At 36.3% G+C, this 20,955-nt stretch overlaps 1 protein-coding gene across 6 annotated transcripts in view; it reads left to right on the forward strand.

Moving 5' to 3' along the window:
- PPHLN1 (periphilin 1) overlaps window positions 1–20,955 on the forward strand; it is a 152,174-nt gene that overhangs the window by 128,661 nt on the left and 2,558 nt on the right. The gene's annotated exons all lie outside the window — the stretch shown is intronic.

The following is a 20,955-nucleotide window of genomic DNA, read 5'->3' on the forward strand; positions in this document are numbered from 1 at the left end:
TTCATAGCAGTCTCTTATGATCCTGTGTATTTCTATGGTGTCAGTTGTAACTTCTTTTTCATTTCTGATTTTATTGACTTGGGCCCTCTTCCTTTTTTTCTTGTTGAGTCTGGCGAAAGGCTTATCAATTTTGTTTGTCTTTTGAAAGAACCAGCTTTTAGCTTTATTGATCTTTGCCTTTTTTTGTGTTTGTGTCTATTTCATTTATTTCTGCTCTGATCTTTATGATTTCCTTCCTTGTACTAACTTTGGATTTTGTTTGTTCTTTCTCTACTTTCTTTTTAGGTGTAAGGTTAGGTTGTTTATTTGAGATTTTTCTTGTTTCTTGAGGTAGGCTTGTATTGCTATAAACTTCCCCCTCAGAACTGTTTTTGCTGCATCCCATAGGTTTTGGATCATTGTGTTTTCATTTTCATTTGTCTCTAGGTATTTTATGATTTCCTCTTTGATTTCTTCAGTGATTCATTGGTTGTTTAGTAGCATATTGTTTAGTCTCCACATGTTTGTGTTTTCTGCAGTTTTTGTATGCTTCTGTGCTTCCTGGACTTGGGTGTATGTTTGCTTTCCAAGGTTAGGAAAGTTTTCAACTATCATGTCTACAAAAATGTTCCCTGCCCCTTTCTGTCTGTCTCTTCTCCTTCTGCGACCCCTATAATGTGAATATTAGCACATTTGATGTTGTTTCAATGGTGTCTTAAACTGTCCTAATTTCTTTTTATTGTTTTCTTTTTTTCCTATTCAGCTTCAGTGATTTCCACTACTCTGTCTTCCAGCTCACTGATCTGTTTTCTGTATCGTTTAGTCTACTGTTGATTCCTTCTAGTGTGTTTTTCATTTCAGGTATGGTGTTCATCTCCATTTGGTTATTCTTTATATTTTCTAACTCTTTGTTAGAAACTTCTAACTTCTCGCTCTGTTCATTCATTCTCCCTAGTTCTTCGATCATTTTTACAACTGTTACCTTGTACTCTTTCTCAGGTAGATTGTCTGTCTCCACTTTACTTAGTTGTTCTTCTGGGGTTTTATCTTGTTCCTTCATTTTCAACATGTTCCTCTGTTTCCTAATTTTGCCTAACTTGCTGTTTTTGTTTCTATGTATCTGGTAGGTTGACTACATTTCCTGACCTTGAAGAAGTGACCTTTTGTAGGAGACATCCTATGGGTCCCAGCAGTGCACTGTTTTTTGGTAACCAGAGTTATCTGCTCTAGGGATACCTCCTATGTCGGCTGTGTGGGTTGTTCTCTTTTGGCGGGCTGACTACTCTTGGCAGTCTGGTAGGCATGGCTGGCTCCCAGTCCAGTTGTTTGACAGGTTCTGCCTTGTGTGGAGGCTGCCTGCTCCTGGTTGGCAGGGCTGCATCATGAGGTGCCTGGCTGCAGAACCCCGGTGGGCACTGGAGTTAGTGCTGGTTCACTGTTGGGCAGAGTTGGGGTCCAGGAAATCATGTGGCTGGTGCCTGCCCACCAGTGGATGGATGAAGCCAAGTCCTCAGACTAGTGCTAGCCCACTGGGGGGCAGAGCTGTGTCTTGGGGTCTGGGTGCAAGGCCCAGGGGTCCCAGAGCTGGTGTTGGACTGCTGGTGTGTTCTGCCAGTTCATGACACAGTTGACTGTGTGGTCTGTGGTGTCCTGAAGCTTGTGTTGGACTTCTGGTTGGCAAGGCTGTGGCCCATCCCATCCTAGGGCTGGTACTAGCCTGATGGCAGGCTTTGTGGCTGTAGTGGTCCTGGGGCTTGAGTCTACTTCTTGGTGGATGTGACTTTTCCCAAGGCTAGATGTGGCTTGCTGGTGGGTAGGGCCAAGTCCCAGGGGATTCTGGACCTACTGTCTGCCCACTGGTGGCTCCTGGTGCTCTGGCTGCAGGGCCTGGGGGTCTTGGGTCTAGTACTTGCACAGTGGTGCGTGGGACCAGTTCCTGGGCCCTCTGGTAGGCAGGGCCATGTCCAAGGGCGACTGTGGGCTCAGGTTCAGCCTGTCTGCTGGTGAGTGGGGCTGTGTCCCTGCCCAGTTAGTTGCTTGGCCTGATGTGTTCCAGTCCTGACGCCTACAGACTGGTGGGTATGGGCAGGGCTGGTTACACCTTGCTTGTAATGCTAAATCAATTAAAAATTTAATTATGATATTTACTTGATCAAGGAACAATATTTATTCACAACACCTTTGAACAGATTCATTTACTAATCTCAAAGAATTTGCATTTAGGATCAATTGGAAGGATGGCCAAAATGTCTAATTAAAGTTTGAGCCAAGGCCAGAATATATGATGTTAAACCTTTAACTTAATCAGAGAATTAAAGATCCATTTTGTTCCGAGCCTTATACCTAATGGGAGACAGTTACAAAGGAAGCAAAATAAGTTGTATTTACCCTCAATATAATAGAGGTAGGATGGCCAGAAATAAATGTATACTTCTTAGATATTTCAAGTAACTGGAAAAATTTGATCTGGAAAAACTTCATGAAATATATCTTGAATAAAATTTTGAATAAATTGAAGTAGAAAAGCAACCAAGGAAATGCAAATGGCATATGAGAGCAGGTAAAATCCTGAAAAATGTATGATGCATGATATTTTGGTAGGTGATAAGTCTATTTTAGTAGCTAAGATTTTATTGAAGAATTTGAGTCAGATCTTGGAAGCCAATAGGATGATGGCTTCTGTGAGCAGGAGAGTTTAGAATAAAAAGACTAGAAACAAAACAGTTAGAAAGAAGGCTACTGTGTTATAACAGAGTTGTATTGGTTAGGTTCACACCAGTATCGTGACTGTAGAAATAGCACAATCAAGAAATAAGGAGGTATACAACAGAGTCAGATTGCAGCACTATGGTACTTCCAAAAGTGTGTAAACAGTCCCTTTTAACAGTAGAATACTTTAGCAATTAATTTTTATAGATGATTTCGTGTTTTCTCAGGCAGTATGTCCTAACCTTCAATATTAATTTCTGGCCTTTTAATTACTATAACATGAAGCACACTGAACCCTCAGAGAGTGAAGCCACATTTTGATATTTATGCTTTTTATTGACATAGGACACTGAAAATATGTATGGGGAAAGAAATGGTTTAATACATTTTTCCAGGATGTGTTTATATGAAAAATTTCTGTCTATGTTGTATCAACATGAGCACGTGATAATCTTGAATGAAGTAAGGTTAAAGGGGAAACTATAGCCTACAGTTTCTTTTGGCTCTTGTAGTAAGGTGGCCAGCCTTCTGACCATTATTTTATCTGAAACAATTCAGTGTTCAGTGCTGCTAATCCAAACAAAGGTTTAATGTCTGGTTTTCCCCTTTATTCTTACCTAAACTATACCAATCACTCCAATTTTAGTGACTTTTGCCAGCTAAAAAAAGTTATTAATTTAAAAGTACAGTTTTAGTACTTTCATTTTTATCCTCATAATTTCAAATAAATAGAAATATTTAGTTGTATTGTGTAATAGCAGCTTACCACAAATTAGAAATATGTAGTCGTATTCTGTAATAGCAGCTTACCCCAAATTATCTGCAAACATTAGAAAATTTCATTTGACTGGATTCCTATCTCAAATCCTTGGCTGTAGCTAAATTCCATCTTCAAAAAGGCTTTTTTGAGGACCAGGTTTACATCTTATTTACAAAAATTTAATAACATCAGACAACAATTAATACATGGTCCTTATCTTGAACATAAAATGGAAGTTGCGGCATAATTGGTTGATGTAATGATGACAGCATCATGATTCTAGCATGTGTCTGTTAATTTGTGTGCACAGTATTGTTATAAGTGTGTCTCTGATTCTTGGAAGGTACTTCAGTATCATTTGAGAAGTCATTAGTAGTTTTATTTGTAATGTCAAGTAGACATATTAAGACTAATTTTAAATCATATACCAATTACTCTGTAGACTTTGCTATTAAATGTATAGACTAGAAAATATTTGCAGAGAGACCTTGAAAATGTGTATTTCCATTCATATGTAGTGGGATTTATGGACTTTTCCCACTGTACATAATACAAATACCTTCAGAGATAACAGTAAAATAATAAGTTATTTTAAACATTCATTAATTTTAACCTACTTTTAATATACCGGTTACTGCAGTTCCTATTTTTAAAATGAAGCTGTGCTATTTGTGTTAGTTATGAATAATTCCTTTCTTCTGGAAAGAAAAAAGAACACATATTAGAAGTATTCAGCGTGGTACTATATGTTATCCAATTGAAAAGCTTCTCTCTGGTAGAAGTACAATTAAGTAGACTGATAATATTCTATTTCTTACATTTGCATATGATGAGTTGAAAGCAGATACATTGTTTTTTTTTTTCAGTAGGAGTAACAAAAGCTGTATTTTCAATGGAACTCCAAGGATTGGCAGTTGTTTAGCTTTCACCATGAAACAGTATAGCCTGTCTTCAACTATGTTGGATAAAGCCTTGTGAAGCACCTTTTTGATAGGTTTGCAACTGTATTGAAGAGAAAATAGATTTCTACCATCACCTTGGCACTCTTGCCAGTGTGAAAGCACTACTGATGAGCAGATATGCTGCAGTGCAGGTGTAACTGCACAGGTCTTTGCTGCTGCCAGATCGTCACCCCAGCCCAGAAGGAGCGGATGACATCTACTACATGCAGCAGGCGATCATGCTAGGTATCTGGAGGAAGTTCTTTTTGGTTGCAAGTTATAAAACCCACTCAGACTACCTTTAGCAAGTAAAGGGAAAGTATTGAAAGCTTATGGGGATTTCTCATGAAATACAGGGCAAAAACCACGTTTAGAGCCTGGAACTGAAAGGCTACCAGGCAGTTTCTGAATTTCTTCCTTAATTTTCCTTCTTTCTCCCCATGCCTCCCTCCCCACCAGCTGTCTACTTTTCCTGTTCCTTGGCAATGCAGCATCATAAACTTAATTCATAATCTAGCACGCCCTGGGATTTGTCTTTATCACCAAAATCCCTTAAATTTTATTCTATAAATATATATTTTTCAATTGGAATATAATATAAATATAGCTGCCAGAGGCCTCTCTCAGGATGGGGGTCGGGGTGGGGGTGGATAAGGTACAGCTAAGCAGAAACTGCTGAAGCTGCCAGAATACTGAAGTTATAGTTAATTCTGACCACCTCAGATGTGTCCGACCCCTTCACTGGCACCTTCTGGTTCAGCGACCTCTTCATAACCCCCACTCCCGTTACCTTCACTAAGAAGAGACGATGGCATACATTTTAAGTCTCCCAAAACTATTAGCAAGGACTTCTTATCTTGAGCTGAAAATTCACAGTACCTTGATACTGTAACAAAAATGAAAGTTTTTCTAGACTGCACTACATATAAAATATTTAAACTGTCTAGTGTCACTGAAAACAGAGGAAAAGAAAAAGTAGCACAACAGCAAATATGTGCTGAACCATAACTTAATTTTTTCAGTGTGAGACATGGGGAAATTTCACAGTAGGAAAAGTAATTTCCCTTAAAATCAACTTTACAGTATAGAATTTTAATGTTGAAAGAAATGGGATGATAGAGTGAATCACATAGCAAAAAAGGTGCACTGAATCACCTGGCAAAAAAGCTAGAGAAGAACTAGCCTCCCCTGTAGAATTCATTGAAAATGTCCCATTTCAGCCATAAAATGCTCTTTAAACCAATAGCATAAATAGTTTACAGAACAGTAGTGCTTTTTCTCAGCATGGGGAAGATGGCTGATCTGACTTGTTTATTTTTCATAAATTTATTTTGGTGGCATCCCTGAAGCTGTATGGAAAAATAACCCAAATTTCAGATTGCACTAGGGGAATGACTTATAAAGTATTAGACGTGAAGCACACACACAGAAATAATGTCTCATTTTCTTAAGATAGTTAGGAATCATGATCAGATGACCTGCCTTCCAGGTCATCTTTCTTTACACCACTCTTCAAAACCAAGCAGATTAATTTATCTTTGCCAAAGATTTAGTCTCAGTCGTGGCTTTATTTCTAATTTTGGATTTAAATAATTCTCATGGGTTATAGCAGCAGTATTGTAAGGGGTAAATTAGAAACCTAGGCTGTGAATGTTAGTCATACTTCTTGCAACTGTGAATTCCTTTAATCTCTCTGCTTCAGTATTTTTGTGAAATGAGGATAGTCCTGGTACATAAAATAATGTAAAAAGTCTATGTGAAGATGTTGTTAGTGACTTAATGTTTCTAATATGCCAGTAATTTCTAAATACTATTATGTTTAAACAAACAAACAAAGCCTTCAGAATTGTAGCCCATAACCATTTCTAATCATAGAGACGTTTGCCTAGGATTCCTCCCCATTTTCTTAAAATTCTTCCTGCGTAGTGAGCCCTTCCTGATGGCTCACTGACTGGGCTTAGGTTCTGAGTCGTTCTTCCATATCTTCACAAGGTTAAAGCAACCTTACTTTTGGATTATCTCCAACCTCTTGTGTGAGAGAGGAACCAGGAGGAAGGGGGTGCGGTGGACGGGTCATGAAGTAGCTAAGCTGCTTCCTGCTTAGTCACTCCTAAGGGTTTCTCCTGTCAGAGGGTTACTGGGTGGATGGAGGTTGCTCCTCTTATTTCTCTCAAACCAATGTAAGATTTTTCGCTTATGGAACAGGCTGTTGCTAATTATTTACTTTCTTTTAGCCTTACTCAAATCTAAAATGTGACCTTTTGTAAGGCAGGACTTTGTACTTTTCTGATTGATAATGTTAAATCATTTGAGGACTAGACTAACCTCATGAACAATTTAAAATCTATTGATTTCTAAAAAGATTTATTTGGAAGTAATCTTAATTAAAATAAATTTTCTTTGGATAACACTAACTTAAACAGTATGTTAGGTTTTTCTTTTGGTTGTATACTCATTAGCTTCATTTAATTTTCAAGTAATATAATAATTTCTTTTATAACAAGTAGCTATATGTTAAAAAAAATCAGTTCAGTATATACATGAGAAATTTTACATTTGATTTTTTTTTATTCAAGGGAAATACTTCTAAGTGACAAGTATCTTTTAAGGAGCTGACTTGTCATTTTAACCTGGGATCTGTTTTCATGGTGATGAATGTTTTAGACATTAACTTGGGAAAATGTCTAAATTGAGCCTATCCTTCCTGGCCTTTATTAAAGAATTTTTTATTGTTTTTAGACATGAGAATATTAAAAGCCACCAGATAAATTTTGTCATTTTGCAAAATGCTTATTGTTAACCATTTTCTCAGCAATTAGAATTTTTAAACCTATTTTATTTAATTGCCTTTTATCTTCATTATGACTATTTTTCTTTAGATATAGCCTTTTTTTTTTTTTTTTTTTTTAGCTTCTCTTGTTGTGGAGCACAGGCTCTATGTGTGTGGGCTTCAGTAGTTGTGGCACACGGGCTCAGTAGTTGTGGCTCGTGGGCTGTAGAGCACAGGCTCAGTGGTTGTGGCTCATGGGCCTAGTTGCTCCGCAGCATGTGGAATCTTCCTGGACCAGGGCTCGAACCCGTGTGCCCTGCATTGGCAGGCGGATTCTTAACCACTGAGCCATCAGGGAAGTCCCTAGATATAGCCTTTTTATAAAATGTTTTGAATCTTAGAATTTCTTTTCTTAAACCAGTAACTGGCATTGAGCACCAAATTACTTTTCCCGGTCTACTGAATCAGATTTGAAGGGGATATTGAGTAATGAATGCATTCATTTCCCTCTAATCAGCAATCTTCAGAGGTTTGTTTGTTGTCTGTTGAATAAGGAAAAAATGTCTACAATGTAATATGTTTGTCTACAATGTAATATAAGTTAAGTCCAAGGAGAAGTTAAACCGTAGGCCAGTCATAAGTTATTTCAAGTCCAATCTGTTCATATGTTAGCTCCATTTGATTCTAGTCTATCCATTAGCCATCTTTTCCAAATCTTCCCTGTCTTCCAAGATTCATTCTTCTTTCTATGCTTTTTTGTTAGCAATCTTCCAGGATTCCTGAAAATAGCCAGCATTCTAAGTGCTTTTAGTCCTCCCCCTCTCCACTCATTATGATCTTTTCTTTGGAATTATTATAATACCAATATTTTGTGTTTGTCTTATGGCATTTACTGTAAAGACATACCTTGTTTTATTGTGCTTCACTTTACTGGGCTTTGCAGGTATTGCATTTTTTACAAATTGAAGGTTTGTGGCAACCCTGCATCTAGCAAGTCTGCTGGCACCATTTTTCCAACAGTGTTTGCTCGCATTGTGTCTCTGTGTCACATTTTAGTAATTCTTGTAATATTTCAAACTTTTTCAGTATTATTATATTTGTTATGGTTATTTGTGATCTTTGATGTCATTATAGGAAAAAGATTATGACTCACTGAAAGCTCAGATGAGGGTTAGCATTTTTTAGAAATAAAACATTTTAAAATTAAGGTGTATACAATTTTTTAGACATAATGCCATTGCACACTTAATAGACTACAGTATAGTGTAAACATAACTTTTTAAAATTTATTTTTGGCTGCGTTGGGTCTTCGTTGCTGCGCGCGGGCTTTCTCTAGTCGTGGCGAGCAGGGGCCGCTCTTTGTCGTGGTGCGCGTGCTTCTCATTGCGGTGGCTTCTCTTGTTGCGGAGCAGAGGCTCTAGGCACGTGGGCTTCAGTAGTTGTGGCACGCGGGCTGCTGTAGTTGTGGCTTGCAGGCTCTAGAGCGCAGGCTCAGAAGTTCCGCGACATGTGGGATCTTCCCGGACCAGGGATCGAACCCGTGACCCCTGCATTGGCAGGCGGATTCTTAACCACTGAGCCACCAGGGAAGTCCCAACATAACTCTTTTTTTGAAGTGTAGTTGATTTAAAATATTGTATTATTTTCAGATATACAGCAAAGTGATTCAGTTATATATATATATATTTTTTTCAGATTCTTTTCCATTATAGGTTATTACCAGATATTGAATGTAGTTCCCTATGCTATACAGTAAATCCTTATTGTTTTACCTATTTTATATATGGTGGTGTGTATCTGTTAATCCCCTCACCACCCCCCCCCCCCCGCTTGGTAACCATAAGTTTGTTTTCTATGTCTGTGAGTCTGTTTCTGTTTTGTAAATAAATTTGTTTGTATTATTTTTTAGATTCCACATGTAAGTGATATAATATCTGTCTTTCTCTGTCTGACTTACTTCACTCAGTATGATAATCTCTAGGTGCATCCATGTTGCTGCAAATGGCAATATTTCAGTATTTTTTATGGCTTAGTAGTATTCCATTGTAGATATATACCACATCTTCTTTATCCATTCATCTGTTGGATGGACACTTAGGTTGCTTCCATGTCTTGGCTATTGTAAATAGTGCTGGTGTGAACATTGGGTGCATGTATCTTTTCAAGTTAGAGTTTTCATCTTTTCCAGATATATGCCCAGGAATGGGATTGCTGGATCATATGGTAGCTCTAATTTTAGTTTTTTAAGGAACCTCTACACTGTTTTCCACTGTGGCTACACCAGTTTACATTCTCAGCAACAGTGAAAGAGGGTTCCCTTTTCTCCGCATTCTCTTCAGCATTTATTATTTGCAGACTTTTTGATGATGGCCATTCTGACTGGTGTGAGGTGATACTTCATTGTAGTTTTGATTTGCATTTCTCTAATAATTAGCAATATTGAGCATCTTTTCATGTGCCTGTTGGCCTGTGTGTTTTCTTTGGAGAAATGTCTGTTTAGCTCTTCTGCCCAGTTTTTGATTGGGTTTTTTGGGTTTTTGATATTGAGTTGTATGAACAGTTTGTGTATTTTGGAAATTAACCACTTGTCGGTTGCATTGTTTGCAAATATTTTCTCCTAGTCCATAGGTTATCTGACATAACTTTTATATGCACTGGCAAGCCAAAAAGATTCATGGGATGTGATATTTGCTTTATTATGATGGTCTGCAACTGAACTCGCAATATCTCTGAGGTATTTCTGTATTTTGCCTTGCCTTATGGTTATCTTAAACATATTACTGTTTTTTATTAGAATCTAATTTCCTTGGGCAGGGTCTGCTCTATTACTGACTAAATCCAGTGCCTTGCACATAGTAGATGAGTTCTAGTTGTCTGCCAGGCACAGCTATCTGTCATTCAAATTTATATCTGCATTTACAGATTCATTAATATCTGTAATTCTCAACCCACTTTGATAAGATGCAGAGTTCAGTACCCAGAGTCCAAGCAAAACAGAGATCCATCTTCATTTGTAAGCTGAGATGCCCAGACCCATATACCCATCATTAGGCCTTATTTTGCTTTAGATCTCTCTTTCCCTTTAGTATTTTATTATAAAAATTCCAAACATAAGGAATTATACAGTGCAAACCCATATACTGATCACCTAGATTCTCTAATTAATATTTTGTTTTATTTGCTTTGACATATCTATCCATGCTTCTGTTCATCCATTAATTCATCTTACTTTTAGTTGCATGTCAACATATGTTGCCCATCTCAGTACACTTCACTCCTAAATACTTCATGTATGTCATTAACTAGAGTTTAATATTTGTGGCTTTCCCCCCCTCTTTTTAAATAAATAAAATATTACAGATGTAGATAAAGCCCCTCGCAGATCCCTGCTTTCTCCCTCCCTTCTCAGGGTTGTCATTCTTATGTATTTTTAGTTTATATGTATGTATCCCTAAACTAAATAAACTTTTAAAGACATGCATAAATGGTATCTCTAATTTCCTTTGCAACTTTTTTTTGCTCAGTGTTAATTTGAGATTTGTCTTGTTCCTGTATTTAATCTCCATGGTACCTGGATTTGGCATCAGCGAAAAATTTTGTAGACTCTTTGGAATTATTTATTTTATTTTTGTCTGTTGAGTATATTAAGATTGGAAGAACCAATAAGCTGGAAAGGATAAAATGAAAACCATTTAAATATTAATCTTTGATTGAATTGTGTAAGTTTATAAACTGATCTGTATTTATGGATGAGAATTCTACAGACATTAATTGCTAAGGTGTTTTTAGCGTTTAACCACTTTGTCATTAATTTTGGACTTACTTTTTTATGTGGCTGTAGTAGTTGTACCCACATATTGAATGTAGGCGGTTGAGATCTAATCCATGTATTCATAGTGCATTTCTTAGCAACCATCAGTGTTCTTTTTAGGAGCTGTGTTTTTAAGAGCCAGTGCAGTTTTGAGGAGGATGTTTCAAAGATATCTTTTTCTATTAATATAGCACAAGGAGCAACGTAAATGACAGTAGTTTTGACACCTTCTGCATTACCACAGACCCAAATTAAAAGGTTTAAGTTTGCTCCAGTATTTAACATCAGTATGCTGTCACTTTTTTCCCAGCCTCATCAACACATTAGACATTATGAATGTTTCCTTGTATATTAAGCCTCAATTGGAGTTACTTTTTTTAACTTACATTTTTATATGAATTTCACCAAAAGATTATAGAATATTTCACAGGTACTAATATTTCACAGTGCTTCTTTAAAAGTGGTAAACTTCTATTTCTACTTTAATGGTGAAATAGTTGCAAATATATATTAATTAATTTACCAGGTCAACACTTGTCACTTTACCCTTTTTTCACTGCTCCATTTTCTATAACAGCACTGCTTAATAGGATTTTCTGTGACGATGGAAACGTTTTGTATTTGCACTATCCAATATGGAAGCCACTAAAGTGCAACTGAGGAACTGAATTTTTGATGTAATTAATTAAGGTTTAAAGTTAAGTAGTCACATATGGCTGGTGGCTGCTGGATTGGGCAGCATAGCTCCGTAAGCGCCACCAGCCAGTGAACTGCTTCTGCAGTCGACCAGCTACTCCCTCATTTCCACATCCGGTGAACATGTTTTGTTTGTCAGCTTCCTAAACCTTTCTCTGGCATTTGATTGACTGTGTCCTTATTTTACAAACGTTCTCCTTCATTCTCTCCTGGTTCTTAGTCTTCCTTATTGTCACTTTTAGGGTTGGTATTGACGTTTTTAGATGTCTACTTTGGGCTGTCTTTTGTTCTTATACTATACATTCTCTCAGAACTGACTTTAGCTATTCATTCAACATTTACTGAATATCTACTTTATCAGATACTGGAGCTGGAAAGAACTTATCCCGTTCTTCAAGGAACTCCCATGGCCTCAGCTGGCATTGGTGCTGAAAATGATCTCTCTCTCCCCCTCCCTCCCTCCCTCCTCTATTTCTTTCTCCTAAAGTCTAGACTCAGTACTCAACTTCCTTTTGATAGGTGCCTCAATTACATATTAGGTACTGACCTTATCTCCCATTCCCAATACCCTCCCCCTTGAAATAAATTAAAACCTTCCACCCATTATTCTTTTTTTTTTTATACATCTTTATTGGAGTATAATTGCTTTACAATGGTGTGTTAGTTTCTGCTTTATAACAAAGTGAATCAGCTATACATATACATATATCCCCATATCTCCTCCCTCTTGTGTCTCCCTCCCTCCCACCCTCCCTATCCCACCCCTCTAGGTGGTCACAAAGCATCGAGCTGATCTCCCTGTGCTATGTGGCTGCTTCCCACTAGCTATCTGTTTTAGATTTGGTAGTGTATATATGTCCATGCCACTCTCTCACTTCACCCCAGCTTACCCTTCCCCATCCCCGTGTCCTCAAGTCCATTCTCTACATCTGCGTCTTTATTCCTGTTCAGCCCCTAGGTTCTTCAGAACTTTTTTTTTTTTAATATATATTCCATATATATGTGTTAGCATATGGTAATTGTTTTTCTCTTTCTGACTTACTTCACTCTGTGTGACAGACTCTAGGTCCATCCACCTCACTACAAATAACTCGATTTCGTTTCTTTTTATGGCTGAGTAATATTCCATTGTATATATGTACCACATCTTCTTTATCCATTCATCTGTCGATGGACACTTAGGTTGCTTCCATGTCCTGGCTACTGTAAATAGAGCTGCAGTGAACATTGTGGTACATGTCTCTTTTTTTTTTTTTTTTTTAAATTGTCATTCAATGTATTTTTTTTTAATGTTACTTTTAATTAATTAATTAATTTATTTTTATTTTTGGCTGTGTTGGTCTTCGTTTCTGTGCGAGGGCTTTCTCTAGTTGTGGCAAGCGGGGGCCACTCTTCATCGCGGTGCGCGGGCCTCTCACTATCGCGGCCTCTCTCGTTGCGGAGCACAGGCTCCAGACGCGCAGGCTCAGTAGTTGTGGCTCACGGGCCTAGTTGCTCCACGGCATGTGGGATCTTCCCAGACCAGGGCTCGAACCCGTGTCCCCTGCATTGGCAGGCAGATTCTCAACCACTGCGCCACCAGGGAAGCCCACATGTCTCTTTTTGAATTATGGTTTTCTCAGGGTACATGCCCAGTAGCGGGATTGCTGGGTCATATGGTAGTTCTATTTTTAGTTTTTTAAGGAACGTCCATACTGTTCTCCATAGTGGCTGTATCAATTTACATTCCCACCAACAGTGCAAGAGTGTTCCCTTTTCTCCACACTCTCTCCAGCATTTATTGTTTGTAGATTTTTTGATGATGGCCATTCTGACTGGTGTGAGATGATATCTCATTGTAGTTTTGATTTGCATTTCTCTAGTGATGTTGAGCATCCTTTCATGTGTTTGTTGGCAATCTGTATATCTTCTTTGGACAAATGTCTGTTTAGGTCTTCTGCACGTTTTTGGATTGGGTTGTTTGTTTTTTTGATATTATCATATCCATATTGCTTCTTAATTACTCTGAATTAAGCCTCTTTCTTTAACACATCACGTGGCATTCATAGTTCTGGTTCTCAGGAACCCATAGCATTGATTCCTAACCATTTTCTCCCTGATACATCATAAGGATCCACTTCGTGCTTGTAGCTTTTTACCCATTTGCTAATTGTTAATGTATAAGTTGAGATCTAAACTCCTTGAAAGAAAGCTCTTCATGACCTATTTTGAGGTTAACATGCTTTAACTACGCCAAGCCAATTGAGTTTTCCCAAAATGCTATTTCCTTTTCCTCCTTCATGTTTTCCTAGTGAGAACTCCTCATGTTTAAAGAATCAGCTCTTGAGATGGGAAATGTGGTCTTCACATTGATTTTTTTTTCAATGTGCACGTGATTAATGTCAGCAGAAAGCAAAGGACTTGAGATAAAACTAAAACCAAAATAAAAGCATTAATGATAAAATTTTAACTGTAGTCTTTGATGTTAGAAATATAATTAGATGTTAAACATTAAAAAGAAGTTACAATATCATTTTCTCATACTCCCTTCTCTAGACAAAGTCAGAAGAGTGTTTTTCCTCTTTCCATCATCAGCATCGCTATCTTTAACATATATTAAATGCTTCCTACAGAGCAGGCACTATACTGAGTGCTGTTTATTATCTCCGTCCTTACAACAGCATAGTTAGGTCTGTAGATACTGAAACTAAGGCACAGAGGGTACCTAACGTTTCCCCTCTTTTTTTCATTTGTGTGATTCTTCTCAGTAGTCTACCAAAGTGGCCTGTATCATTTTGCATTCCTACCAGCAATGAATGAGAGTTCCTATTGCTTGCATTCTCACCAGAAATTGGGGTTGTCATTGTTTTGGATTTTAACAATTCTAATAGGTGTGTAGGGGTATCTCATTTCATCATTGTTTTAATACTCAATACCCTTAATGACATATGATGTGGAACATGTTTTCATTTGCTTTTTTGCTATCTAAATGTCTTCGTTGGTGAGGTGTCTGTTCAGATCTTTTGCCCATTTATTAAATTGAGCTCGTCTTTGAGTTTTAAGAATTCTTTGTATATTTTGGATACTAGTACTTTGTTGGATATATGCTTTGCAAAGATTTTTCTCCTAGTGTGTAGCTTGTCTGTTTGTTCTCTTAACATTGTCTTTCCCAGAGGAGATGTTTTTAATTTTAATGAAATCCAATTTTTTTTTCTTGGAACATGCTTTTGGTGTTGTCACTTCGATTTTTTCCTCTGTTATCTTCTAAAAGTATTATGGTTTTGTAGTTTACATTTAGGTCTATGATCCATTCTGAGTTCACCTCTGTCTAGATTTTGCACATGGATGATCAGTTCTTCCAGCACCATTTGTTGAAGACTATTCTTTCTTCATTGAATTGCCTTTGCTCCTTTGTCGAAGATCAGTTGACTGTTGAATTGTATGAATCTATTTCTGGGCTCTTTATTCTGTACAACTGATCTCTTTGTTCTTTTGAAAATACCATACAGTCTTGATTACTGTGGCTTTATAGTAAGTTGAGTGTCAGTTCTCTGACTTTGTTCTTTTTCTTCAGTATTATGTTGACTCTTCTGGGGTCTTTTACCTTTCCATATAAACTTTAGAATCAGTTTGTCAATATCTACAAAAATTACTTGCTGGAATTTTTGTTGTGACTGTGTTGAATTTATAGATCAAGTTGGGAAGAACTGATTTCTTAACAATACTTAGTTTTCTTATCCATGGACATGGACTATATCTCCATTTACAAACATACCTAGGAGATATTGCAGGTTCAGTTCCAGGCCACCTTAATAAAGAAAATATCACAATAAAGCAAGTCACATGAATTTTTTGGTTTCCCAATGCACATAAAAGTTATGTTTATACTATACTATAGTCTGTTAAGGGTGTAATAGCGATATGTCTAAAAAAATATATACATACCTTATTAAAAAAATACTTTATTGCTAAAAAATGCTAGCCTTCAGTGAGCCATAATCTTTTTGCTGGTGAAGCATTTGAGGTATGGCATGAATTACCAAAATGTGACAGAGAAACACAAAGTGAACAAATGCTGTTGGAAAATGGTGCCAATAGACTTGCTTGATGCAAGGTTGCCACAAACCTTCAATTTGTAAAAAACACTGCAGGCACTGTAAAGTGCAATAAAATGAGGTATGCTGGTATTTATATCTTCTTTGATTTATTTCATCAGTGTTTTATAGTTTTTCTCATATAGATCTTGTATCTGTTTCGTTAGATTTATACTATACTTAGTGTTTTTGGTGCTGTGTTTTGTTTTTAATTTCAAATTACAGTTGTTCATTTCTATTATCTAGGAAAGCAGTTGACTTTTGTATATTAACCTTGTTTCCTGCAACCTTGCTCTAATCACTTATTATTTCCACTAGTTTTTTGGTCAGTTTTGGGATCTTCTACACCGTCATGTCATCTGCAAACAAAGAGAGTTTTATTTCTCCCTTCATAATTGGTATACCTTTTCTTGTCTTACTGCATTATCTGTGTTCAGTACAGTGTTGAATAGGAGTTGTAAAAGGGGATGTACTTGTCTTGTTGCCTGTCTTGGGAGGAAAACATCTACTTTCTCACCATGATTTAGCAGTAGGGTTATTGTAGATATTTTTTATCAAGTTGAGGAAGTTCTCCTCTATTCCTAGTTTGCCAGAGACTTTTTGTTGTGAATGAGTGTTGGATTTTTTTCAAATGCTTTCCTGCATCTATTGATATGATCATGTGATTTTTCTTTTCTAGCACATTGATGTGATGGATGGCATTAACTGATTTTCACATGTTGAACAAACCTTGCATACCTGCAGTAAATCCCACTTGATTGTGATGTGTAATTCTTTTTATTGTATTTTGGATTTCAGAATTTTTTGGCATCTGTGTTCATGAGAGATACAGGTCTGTAATTTTTCTTCCTTGTAATGTCTTTGTCTGGTTTTGGTAATAAGGTGATGCTGACCTCATAGAACAGTAGGAAATGTTCCCTCTGCTTCTGTTTACTAGGAGTGATTGTGAAGAATTGTTATCATTTTTTCTTTAAATGTTTGGTAGAATTTACCAGTGAAACCACTTGGGCCTAATGCTTTGTTTTGGTATGTTATTAATTGTTAATTCAATTTCTTTCATAGATATAGGCCTATTTATATTATCTATTTTTCCTTGTTTGAGTTTTGCTAGACTGTATCGTTCAAGGAATTGGTTCATTTCATCAATTTATCAAATTAGTGCGCATAGACTTGTCATAATAGTCCTTTATTATAAATGCCTGGGAGGTCAGTAGTGGTGACCCCTATTTCAATTTTGATATTAATAATTTGTGTCTTCTCTCTTTTTCTCTTGGTTAGCCTGGCTGGAGGTTTATCAATTTTATTCATCTTTTTAAAGAACCACCTTTTGGTTTTATTGATTTTCTAGTTTTCTTTTCTCAATTTCATTGATTTCTGCTCAAATTTTTATTAGTTTCTTCTACTTACTTTGCATTTAATTTGCTCTTCTTTTTCTAGAATCCTAGCTTATTACATCATTTATTTTATATCTTCTTTTCTAACATACTCATTTAATGCTATAAAATTCTCTCTAAGCACTGCTTTTGCTGGATCTCACAAATTTTGATAAGTTGTATTTTCATTTAGTTCAAAATATTTTAAAATTTCTGATGAGACTTCTTTGATCTGGGTGTTATTTAGAAGTATGTTGTTTAATCTCCAAATATCTTGGGATTTTTCTAGCTATCTTTCTTTTGATTTCTAACTTAATTCCACTGTGGTCTGAGAGTATACTTTGTATGATTTCTGTTCTTTTAAATTTGCTAAGGCATGTTTTATGGCCTGGAATGTGGTGTATCTTGGTGCATGTTCCACGTGAGTTTAAGAAGAATGTGTAAAGTCCAAAAGTGCGTCTGCAAGGGCTGTACTTACTCCGGAGGCTCTAGGGGAGAATCTCTTTGCTGGCCTTTTTCAGTTTCTGGAGGCTGCGTGTACTCTTTGGCTGGTAGCTCCCTCCTCCATCTGTAAAGGTCATCACTCAACCTCTATTTCTGTGATCACATTTCCTCTCTTTTTCTGTGTTTCTTTTTAAGGACTTCTGTGATTATATTTTATTCACCTGGATAATCCAGGATAATTTCCCTTTCTCAAATCCTTGATGTAAACATATCTGCAAAGTCTCTTGTACCGTGTAAGGTAACACATTCCTAGGCTCCAGGCATGAGGATATGGACGTCTTGGGGGTGGGGTGGGGGTGGAGAACGTTATTCAGCCCAACACAGTAGTAGAGTCAGGACTTGAACTCGGTCTTTCTAGCTTCCCTGTCACCTTCCACATCTAGTCATCTCCTTTATGCTGTGTTTTACTTGTCTGTGTTTACCTTTCCCATTGGGATGTGACTCTCCTGAAATAGGACACACAGGATTTGAACCAAATGAGTTCAGATAAAGGAAAATATATGCAATGTTGAGGTATCAACAATAGAGAAAAATCATTGTTTTTGATTCCTCAGTCTTTTAGGGCTGTGTGCATGTCTGACTTTTGCGATTTATCCATGTACCTCCTAATATTAATATAAATTATAAGTTAAATATTAAGATAAGTATATGCATATTTACCTAAATTTAAGTAGCTTTCTGTGGCTAATGGCTGTGTTATCTCTATCATTCCACCGAACTACTCTTTACGGAGCTGTAATATATATGCTAAAGATGGTTTGTCTGAAATGAAAATTCTAACAACTCATTTTGCCTTAATTTTTGTTTTCTCTTTTTGTGGGAACAGAGGGTAAGGTCTACAATGATATACATTTTAGAGGAATTTTATGTCATTATAAGTATGTAGTTTGTTTTGCCAGATATTCTTCTTTCAGTCACTAGACAGCATAATTAATAGTAAAAAGCCTTGGTAGTTTATTTTATCATATCCCTTTATTCCTAGAAGCACTTTATGAGAATTCAACTATTAACACAGACTACTATAATAAAGGACTGTGTGAAAGCACATTTGGATAGTGTTTTCATTTTGCTGGCAAACTTAACTATGTTTCTATGCAATGTATGTGAGCCCCACCCAAACTTTAACATGTTTCCCATTTTGATGAGGTCCAATCAAGGGAAAATGCAACAACAAAAAATCTTCCTGTGTGGCCTGTAGATATCAAATCTGAAGATTATTAATGCATTTCCAGCTTGGGACCATAAGCAAACAAACTCTTCCACAGATAACTACACCCTTCCTGTTTGGGATTGAGTTTACTGTGGAACAGATTTCGGAAATATGTTTCTGACCGTTGTGAATTTTATTTATAAAAGTTTGGAGGGTGAGGTTCTTCCTTTAACAAAAAACTAATTATTTCCTGTCTAATGCCCAACCATTGCATTTTAAGCAGTCTTTTTAGAAAATCTACCCTGTAGTAGAGAATTACATTGCTTTGGGCAGTTCTAGTTGTTGTCAACTAATGTACAAAAATTTGTCTATTTCAGTGAATAATTCAAAAAGGATTTACAATTAAAAAATAAAACACAGCCTTTAAATGCTTGTATTATCTTGTCTCCAGAGTGACAGTAGTTTGCAGTTTAAATGTATGAACACATTTTAATATGGTTTTACTTTTGATATGCAAATCTGTAGTACATTTATGTTCTGTAAATATGCTAAACAAAGAGTTACAGTTTAGGTAAAACAGCAGATTTACATTAAAGAATTTGCAGGTTAATTCACAGTGTAACCTTATCCTCATCTAGTTACATCTGCTATAAAGAAGCCTATAAAATTTAGGCCACCCACAAAGTGGTCTTCTGAGGCCTGTGGTTGGTGTTAGAATGCTGTTATTATGTGGCTTGACTGGTTTGGTAAGGAATTTACCTTCCCCCATGGGGACTGCATTGGCTTCATTAGGTTAGGTACTCTGTGTTTGTTAGACCAATTCCTGTGCTCTATTGCCTTGACAGCCTATGTAATATCATGTGAATGGTATACTGTTTCCTAAGTTGGTTTATTAGAGTAGTTAGTAATATCAATTCTGGGTCATGTAAACCTTAAGATAAACTGGAATAAATGTTTGGTTTAAATAGTTGGATTAAAGTTAATGGCTATTAGTAAATTTCATCACTATTTAGAAAAAGGGGTGTGTGTGTGTGTGTGTGTGTGTGTTAGTACTGAGATGGAGAAGGCAGCTGAGGGTTTTATATATTTTAATTTCTAGGTCATTTGAAAAACTTATTCTTTTTAATTTGGGGCTTGTGAATAGTTTTCAAGAGCAAAGAAGTGAATTTAGTATAAGTTAGCAACCTAGTACTGAGAGTCAAAAATAAATATTCTTCTTTAAATATCTATTTTAAAGGATAAAAAAATCTTGCAGACATTTAAAATATATTAGCAGCAACCACAACTAGCAGTGATCATTTGAGGAATGAAAACTATCATAAGCGAAGCAATGTCTCAAATTACTTCTTTCTAAGGTTTTAAAAAATGAATAAAATCCTTTTTCAGAGAATAAACATGTTATGTTGATTGTTTTTGTTAAATTTGGAAAAGTTAAAATTAATGTGACAGTTCTTTTAAATCAGACAATTTGTATTTCACTTAATTTTCATGGAGACTTAACTGTAATATTTCTTTAAATACATGGATTGCAGAGTATGAAAAATAGCATAGAAATCTAAAATGCATTTTGTGACTGTAAACTGAAGAAATAACATTTAGTCTGGAGAAAATTTAGCAATTTGGGGGCAGGAAATAATACCTAATTGCCATTGATAAAAATTATATATACATATTGAAGTAAAATAGTATAATATATACATTGAGGTGGAAAAAATATTTACATGTATACACATGTATACATGTGTGTATCTATATATACATATATGTGTACACACATGCATGCATGAACATGTATGTGTATAACATACTGTTTTGATCTTAACTCTGCCTTGGTGATTTTAATTATGGTTAAATATTTATAACTTGAAAAGCTTTTTTCAAATAAATACTTTCAGCCTTCTTATAGTTGTCTTTCGTATACTAAACAGAATTTAAAATTTGTCATCTGGTCATGATTCAAACAAATAATCTGAAGTTAGGGGCTTGGAAACTTACTTCTTCCAAACAAGTAAAAAATAAAGCCATCAGCGTGCCTTACCTAGCTGGCATTTGTTCTCAGTTCTTCTCGTTTCTAGTCTGATGTCCTGTTAGTAGACTGCCTTATGCTTGACAAACGCCATGCCAGATTTCTATAGTCAGTGATGTGGTGTATCAGTGCTTTTCTACTCTTTCAGCTTGTCAGCAAATCT

Source organism: Eschrichtius robustus, chromosome 13 (assembly GCF_028021215.1).
Source record: "Eschrichtius robustus isolate mEscRob2 chromosome 13, mEscRob2.pri, whole genome shotgun sequence".
NCBI classification, from domain to species: Eukaryota; Metazoa; Chordata; class Mammalia; order Artiodactyla; family Eschrichtiidae; genus Eschrichtius; species Eschrichtius robustus.